Source organism: Corapipo altera, unplaced genomic scaffold, assembly GCF_003945725.1.
Source record: "Corapipo altera isolate COAL_440 unplaced genomic scaffold, ASM394572v1 77b, whole genome shotgun sequence".
NCBI classification, from domain to species: Eukaryota; Metazoa; Chordata; class Aves; order Passeriformes; family Pipridae; genus Corapipo; species Corapipo altera.
Window position 1 is genome coordinate 2,726,389 of NW_020884933.1, and position 8,454 is coordinate 2,734,842.

General features: G+C 48.1%; 1 long non-coding RNA gene across 1 annotated transcript; it reads left to right on the top strand.

Annotated features, from left to right (window-relative positions):
* The first annotated feature begins 4,867 nt into the window (after positions 1 to 4,867).
* LOC113954873 lies at positions 4,868 to 7,967 on the top strand. Its single transcript, XR_003530357.1, has 4 exons — positions 4,868 to 5,185; positions 5,639 to 5,713; positions 6,490 to 6,548; positions 7,799 to 7,967. It is a non-coding gene; the product is annotated as an uncharacterized LOC113954873 (long non-coding RNA).
* The last annotated feature ends 487 nt before the right edge of the window (positions 7,968 to 8,454 follow it).

The window sequence follows — 8,454 nt, forward strand, 5'->3', positions numbered from 1 at the left end:
CATCACAATCACCCCATTCCCAGCCTTTCCAACCCCAGAAGCACCTCTTCAGCTTTTCCTCAGCCCCACACTGTTATTTTAACCTCTTTTACACTTGGAAGGAACAATAAAGGCAGAGTCTGATCTGCAGGAGGGATAAAGCTTCTAAGTGGTCATTAAGTGGAGCTGCTTTGACCTGTTGAGCAGGTGATGGGTTGTGCACACCTGAGCTCCTCGAGTCTTGATCTCTTCCCATCAACTGGCTTTTGTCTTGGCTGGCTTTGCCTTTGAACTTCATTGCTTTATAATAGCACGGAGGAACGATGCTTTGAGCTTCTGCTGCCACGAAGGTTATGATGAAAAATAGGAACTGCTTTCGGTGATAACGATTTTAATTAAGGAAAAAAGGGTGGGTAAAAAAAAAAATAACCTCCTGTCTGGAAGTATCCACAGCGATGTGAAATGTGTAATAATAAAGCTGTTTGTGAGGCGACAGCAGGAAATGTTTAAACCTCACTCTAGAAGCCTGAATAAATAAATAAATATATATATTTATATATATTTATGTTTTATGGTGTTTCTAAGTAGTGACTATGTCATTAAGCTTGGTAAGATATTCACACCAGTTAGATACTCACACCAGGCACGTGATGGGGTTTTGGGGTTGTCCTGTGCAGGGCCAGGAGTTGGATTTGATGGTCCTTAGAGGTCCCTTCCCACTCAGAATATTCCACGACTGTGTTTTGTGAAAAGGTGACACAGTGGGACAGAAGTCAAGTGTACTGTGTATTGTGATTTTTTTATTTTTCTTTAGTCTCCCCAGAGCGAAATTAAATGTAATATGGGTTAATATGAAGGTTGGGCTTGATGATCTTGGAGTTTCTTTTCTGACCTTAATGATTCTATGAATGGAAGAAAAGTAATGTTAAAGGTAAATATTAAAACCTAGAAAGTAATATTAAAGGTGGATTATGGTGGGATCTGCTGGATCCACGTGGGCTGTTCCCACTGTGATCTGTGGGGGGCAGTGCCCATCTTCCTTCCTCCCAGGTTTTGTGGGCTGATAAATAGAGGTCCCTGGAGCAGAGCTTCACCTCTGGGATGTGGGATCACCCTCCAGCCTCTCCTGGGCTGCTCCTGAGGCTCCCTTGGGACACTGAGAAATCCAGTGGGGAAAACGGCCAATGTTTGTGGAGGCCCTAATGAAGGGAGTGCTGATGGCAAAGGGGCTCTGTTTATATAAAAACCTCATTTTCTAAAGCAATTTCAGCTGCTGCTGCTCGTCTGAACCCATGCCTGGTGTCCTGTGAACAAATAAACCCAAAGAATATCTGGATGTCACCCTTTTATCCTGTCCCACTCTGCTTTACTTTCCAGCATAGAGTAAGAAAAGAGGGGGAAAAAAAAAAATCCCCCCTAAAAAAAGACATGAAAGAGCAGCTCCGACCCTCTGCCCTGCTCAGGGGAAGCAAATGAGCTGCGAATTCGGGCAGCTTTGCTCCTCGAAACACCCGGGGTGTGTGAGCTGGGGAGGGTTTTGTTTCCCCCCCCTGCCCCCTCATGGAGGTGGCAAATGTTCTAATCAAAAGCAGGTCACCAGAGAGCGAGGCATGAAGGAAGGAGCAGCTGTTGCATCCAGTCAGGCACAATATTCCCGTGCCAGAAATGATTCATTTGGGCTGTGTAATATATATGGAAATGTGCTGCAGGAGCATGGCTGGGAATAACCCATTGTGTTCACCCGGCCCTGACAGAGCTGAGCTGGGCTTTGGGTTCCTGACGTGCCTTTTCCTGGCTTGGATGTGTCAAATAAACGCCAGCAACCCACCTCTGGGTTACTGGGCTGCACTTAATCTCTCTCTCTGTTTGCTTCTTTTAGGCTGACATGGCTGAAAACAGCACTGAAAACATCCACTAAATGAAGGCTCTGGCAGGGAGCTGGATGGAGGGGGAATAAAATCCTGCAGCAGGAGCACTCTGGATGGACAGATAAAAGGAGGAGGAATAAAGGGAATGGAGTAGGTGGACCGTTGCAGAGGTCTTGGGGTATTCTGAAAAACGTCTGAGCTGAAAGGGATTTCGACTCTTTTTTACTCGAGTAGAACATTCTGTGTTTTAACCTCCCAAAGCCTTTTTTTGGGGGAGTTCCTCAGCACCGATTTGCCCCCACCTATTCCTTTATTGTCACGTCCTTTGAAGTTCTCTTCAAAGATGATGAAGCCCCAACTTCCCCATTTACTCTGCAGCCTGTAATGAATATCCAGCTTTGTTGAAGCAATTAGCTTGGTGGGGTGATTTCTCTGGTGCTGTTTAAAAAATAATAAAAAAACCCAGAAGTTCCCGAATCCTGAGCGGTTTAGACATGTTTTGAAAAAACACTGAGCCCAACAGCTGTGCAGTGGACTAATCTGACAGTACAGCAGCTGTCATAACAAAAGCAGAGCTGGTTCAAACACAGCTCCTTTGTTGGGTGATTGAAAATGATTTAAAGGAAAAGGTTATTTGCTGCTTCTCCCGTGTGGGGCCGGAGCAGTGACTGCTCTCTGTGATCCCCCAGCAGATGAATGGGCTCTTAACCACTTCTTTGCTCCGGTTTGGAGGCTCAGACAGTTTGGGGAAGTGGGATTTTGTTTGGCTGCTTTGCTGCTGGCTTTGTCTCCAGGCCCTCTGTGGTTCTGGAATCAGCTGGTGGAGGTGCCTGCCCGGGGTTCTGGGCTGATGGCAAATCACTTCAACACACTCACCCCCCACCTCTGTGATCACCGAGTGCTCCGGGGAATGCACAGCAGGGTAATTAAGCACTGTCACTTGTAAAGATGGCCTGAACTGGGGCTTTTTAAAAGTATCAAATTATGCAACCCCGTGTAGATATTTCAGGTTAATTCCCTCATATTTTAAGGCCCTTTTTCCCCCTTTTTTTTCCTCATTCAGACAGAAGTGCTGGAGTAACCTTTGAAACAAAAGACTTCAAAGTGACAGCAGCCTGTGCCTCTGGCTATACTGAAGTAAGTAATCTACTAAAGCATGAATATTTTATGTCTCTACAGCTAAATGAAGGAAATTACAAGTTGATATAAACTGATGTTCTTTGTATTAGCTCATGACAAATGCAGCAATTACCCCCAATCAGTTAATTACAGCATCCTTCTGTGGCCTGCCTTCCACTTCCACCAGCTTTCTTTTGTAAGAGGGGCGAGTTAAACTCCCAGTTCCTTTGTGCTGCTTCTTGGAAGAAGGGCTTTGTTTATGCTCTTGGAAATTATATCAATTTTAATAGCACACAGTGACAGTCACTGGTGTTCCCTCAGCCCCTTCTTGCTGCTTCCTCTCTCTGGTTTGTGCTCTTCACACCCGGAGGTGTCTGAGGATCCTTTTGTCTGCCTGACAGGACAGCAGCTCAATAACCCCCCTCAAGGGTGCATTAAAGTGAGATATGAACAATTAGGGGGGTTGGAGGGTCGCTGCTTTAATGGCTGAACTTCAGGTGGGCTGTGAACGTGGGTGGCCGTGTGAGAATTCACCGCTGAGCTGCTGAAAGCAGAACAGGCTCCACAGACTCCTCCGAGCCCCTTTCAGCTCCCAGCTCCTTTGTGAGAGCAGCTCTGTGAAAATACACTCCCATTCTTCTGAGTTCTGCACAGACAGAAGAGGGAACCCTGGGAGACCGTCTCCTGCTGCTGTTAGAAAATCAGGGAAGTGGTTTTTCTGCCTTGCCAGGGAACACGGGGATCAAAGGGGGGCCCTGACCTGTGGTCGTGGTTCAGCTCGAGGCGAGTGTTCTGCTGCTGCTGCTTCGCTCTCAGTCCTCCAGCAGCAGATCCCAGACGTGCCCCACCTGCCATTCCTGGGCATTCCTTGCCTGCTGCATCCCAGGCACCACCTTTTCCTGGGAATAGGAGGCGTCCAGGGTGAGAGTGGAGCAGCACTGGGTTATCCGAGAGCCGGCAGTGACCGGGCAAAGGGGGAGTGATTTTAAACTAGAAGAGGGGAGATTTAGATGGTTTGGAAGAAATTCCTCCTTGGGAGTGCGGTGAGGATGGAATTCCCAAAGAATTGTGGCTGGAAGTGGCCAAGGCCAGGTTGAGCAGGGCTTGGAGTAACCTGGGCTAGTGGAAGGTGTCCCTGCCCACGGCAGGGGGTGGCACTGGATGAGCTTTAATGTCCCTTCCAACCCAAACCATTCCATGATTCCATGATCCCTCTGTGCCAGCTGCAGGAAAAGTGGCACCTGGGTCAATCTCCAAAGCTCATTCTAACAAGAAGCCTGGCTTTGTGGTTCTTGGGTTTATTTTTTTTTATTCTGCCCTAATTCCAAGGTTCCTGTTTGATTCAACGACAGGGTTCTACATCTAAAATATACCTTTGTAAAGTCAGTAGTGAGAATTCAGGGTTTTTTTTTTCCTGAACTGTCTCACTTCTCTTTGCCCCCCCAGCCCCTTTTCCCAGCTTTGCTCAGCTCCCACCTTGGAAGTGTGGATGGAATTACTGATGGACTGACATCCCGTTACCACCCACCTCCTCCAAGGGTTTTGTTTTCAAGCTGGTTTTTTTTTTTCTTTTTAAAGCACAAAATGCTCCGACATTTAACCCCCAAAGGACAGAAAACCAACTTTCTCTGCGATTTAAATGAAAAATTTTGAGGTGGATCAGGAGTTAACTCACCAAACTGTATCAAAATGTTATTTTTTTCATAGAAAATCAGAATTCTACACTGATTTTATTTTTTCCCCCTCACATCCTTATAAAAGGATTTTTTTTAAATCCAGTTTTTCCACAGCCTCTTCCTGTGTCTTATCTCTGCCTGGCCCATCAATGATTAACCCTCCTGCCTTTGAGACCTGGAGGACAAAATGCTGCTGTTCAAAGTCCCTTCCCTCGCTCAGAGGCTCATCCAGCTCTTTTCCAGAGGCACTTTGGACCCGGCTCTGGGATGGATTCACCCCTTGGGCTGCTCAGGAGGGCAGATGGGAACACTGGGAACACCCAGGTTGTGATCCCAGCAAACTGCCTTTATCCAGCACTCTGGGAACCCTGGCTGGGGCTCAGCTGCTCCCAGCCCTCCTGTGTCCATAAACCCCCTCCCTGGGAGCAAACAGCTCTTTTCCAGCTGTGCATAAACGTGGAATTATCCTTTATTTTTCTGAGGAGCACACAAAGCAACTCCGAGCTCGTTCTGCTGAGTGGAGCTGCTTTCCTGTGCAGGAGGGTGGGTTTATTTGGGGTTTTTTTGCCCAGCACTGTCTTTTCCAAGTGCCTGCCTGTCTGCAGGGCTGTCTCTGGGTGTTTGTCAGACGGGCACACGCAGCTGGTGGACTTCTCCCCGTGGGATAAAGATTGGGATTGAGGGATCCCGGAGCTCTGGGCTCCTGTCTGCTCCTGTTAAGGTGACTCCCTGCACTGCAACCAGCTCAGGGCCCTGCAGGAGGGAGAATTAATTAATTAACTGGTTAATTAACTGTCAGCTCGCCAAATCTCTGGGAGAAATGACAGGGGGAGGATGGATGGTGTCTCTCCACTGCTGGCACAGGGAGATGCCCGGGCAGGTCGTGGTTTTCCTCTTTATCTGCAACAACCTCATCTCTTCTCAAAGAAAAGCCTCTCACTGGGCTGCTGGGGGGGACTTTTGCTGCTTTTTTTCCCCCCCTGTTTTTTTATTCAGTGCAGCTCCTCACCCCTTTCCCAGCCAGGACTGGGTTAGTGCTCCTCGGATGGAGTTGGCTCAGCCTGAAGTGAGGTGACAAAGAGGGTAAATCAAACCTGACCGTGGGGCTTATTTGTGTAATTTGCAGGAATTCCTGCAAAAAACTCTCCTGCTGTTCCCATGGAAACAGATGTTGGGCTGCAGAAAAGTGCTGTAGGTTTTCAGGACTATTATTTCTCCCCCCTCCCTTTACCTCCTTCACCTCCTTTATCATTTCCAAGCAGCCTGGACAAAAAAATCCTTCCGCTTTTCTGAGGCACAAACGTGGAGTGTGAGCTCCATCATTCCCAGACAGACAGTTATTTTCCAGCCTGTTGGCTCTGACTCATCCACCAGGCAGGTTGGAACACCTGGGGTTTTATGGCCAAGCTGCTTTTGTCACATTTAAACTCCTCTTCTTCCCCTGCCTTCCTCTCATTTCTCTTGTCTCTCTCTCTCTTTTTTTGGCTGGTGCAGACCCTTCATCCCTGAAGGGGAGGCCCCATCCCTCCATCCAGGAAATTATAGTGGCCAGTGAAAGGTCATTGGTGGAGTTTCTTTGTTGTTTTGTTTTTAAATGGGTGAATGAAATGTTTTGAAGATGAAAGAGGATCTGTTTTAATGATTAGTTTTTAATATTTATATTTCATTTATTTATATTAAATTTTTAATGTTTCTCTTTGATAATTATTAGTTTTTAAAATTTGGTTATTAGTATCAGGTATGTAGGGCTGTGAGGATGAGGATGATGAAGGCAGAGCTCTGGTGTGTGTCCCACCATCCCTGCTCCCTGTTTTATCATAACCCATCCTGTTTTTCCTTCCATCCAGAGGCCCCTGGTTGATGTGAAAACCCCACTCATCACAGGAGGAGGAGCCCAACCAAACAGGTGAGACAAAAAGCAGGAAGAAAAATTTAAAAGGAGGATGTAAAAACCCAAAACCACCCCCCCCAAAAAAAAAAAAAAATGCAAAAAATTAAATCTCAACCAACCAACCAAAAACTCACCTGGGACCAAACCCAGGATCCTGAGCCAAGGTGCCCATGGAGCAGGAGCTCCAAAATGCTTCCAAACCCTGCCCTGCTGTTGTATTCCAGGAGGGGGGTTTGTAAACCAGGGTTTATCCCCAGCTCCAAAGTGGAATCTGCTGTGCAATGGGATTCCAGGGACCAGCTGCAAACCTGGCACAGCCCCTGGGCCACCACCAGCCACAGAGGTCACCCGGTGCCAAGGTGGCTTTGAGCTGGTGCCCAGCACGGGAACGTGGGGATGGAGAGGAGCTGCCAACCCTGGGGCTTGGACATCGGCTCATCCCGGAATATTTAGGCTGGAAAAGACCTCCAAGGTCGTTGAGCCCAAGCTGTGCCCACAACCCCACTGTGAGTGCCACGTCCAGTTCTTCCCTGGACACCTGACAACCTTTTCCAGGAAGAAATTCCTGCTGGAAATCACACCAGCCTGTGTCTTGCACCCCCCCCTCTTCCTTTTCCCTACTCCCAGAAAACTGGGCTTTCCACACCCAGTGGAAAACAGGGATTTGGGGCTGCAGGGAGAGGGATTTGGGGCTGCAGGGAGGAAGGATTTGGGGCTGCAGGGAGGAAGGATTTGGGGCTGCAGGGAGGAGAGATTTGGGGCTGCAGGGAGGAGAGATTTGGGGTGCAGGGAGGAGAGATTTGGGGCTGCAGGGAGGAGAGATTTGGGGCTTCAGTGGTTTGAGAAGACCTTTTATGATTTTTTTTTTTTTTTATTAAACTTGTGGATTGTGGCAGGAGCTCAGAGCTTGCAGGAAACCTTGGTTTGGAGCTCCTGGACTCACCTGGAACCAGTCTGCTAAATAATAATAACAGCTAACAGATACTGAGTGTCCAATAATTCCAGCCTGCCAACAGGCCCCCTGTTAAAATCCAGTTTGGTGGCATCTTCTGAGAGCCCTTCAGAAGTGAATTCTCTGCACTGAAGATCCTTGTGTTCCATTGGCCCCACGCTGGAGGGGTTTATTTAAATACAAATTGAATCCTCCCACTGGAAAGCTAAACAGGAGATTAAAATAGCTGCCAGGGGATGGGGAATTTGCTTTATGAAGAGTCATTTGACTCAACTTCTTGCTGATTTCCCCGTTTTTCTTGTTTTATGGCTAGAGATGCCTTGGAATTGTTGCCTCTCCCAGCCAGCAGGAATGAACTTGGTCGCTGTGGGGCTCAAATTTAACCCCCCTCCTGTCACCTCTGGCACTGGCACTGCTCCAGGGAAGTGGCCACTGGAGAATTGAGTCCCTCTGACACGGAAACAAGACTTTTCCAGCTCTGGAAGTTGCAGGTTCAAGGGATGATGGTGCTCAGAACTCTCTGCTGGTGGGGAAAGCTGCACCAGCAGAATTCCCTGGGGGTGCCGAGGACTTTCAGAGCTCCAGAACCCCTTCAAGGGGGTTCCTGAAGGATCAGAAACATCTGCTGGGCTGAACTACAACCAGGAAATCTCTGGGGAGGAGCTGGGAAGTTTGATGGAAGGTGCATCAAAAGGATCTTTTTTTTTTTTCCTTTTTTTTTGGCTTTTGCTTAGAAATGACTTCTCTGCAAATTTATTCTGCGACACTTTGGGGAGAGGAACACGCTTTTAACAGGTTTTTGGAGAAGCAGGTCAGGGAAGTGAAAGCCTGGGATGACTGACAGGCTGGGAAACGGGCCCAAGGGTCCTCCATCCCACCAGGGCCTCTGCACCCTCCGAGCTCCCCGTGGGATGGCTGGGGCTGCAGGGAGAGGGATTTGGGGTGCAGGGAGAGGGATTTGGGGTGCAG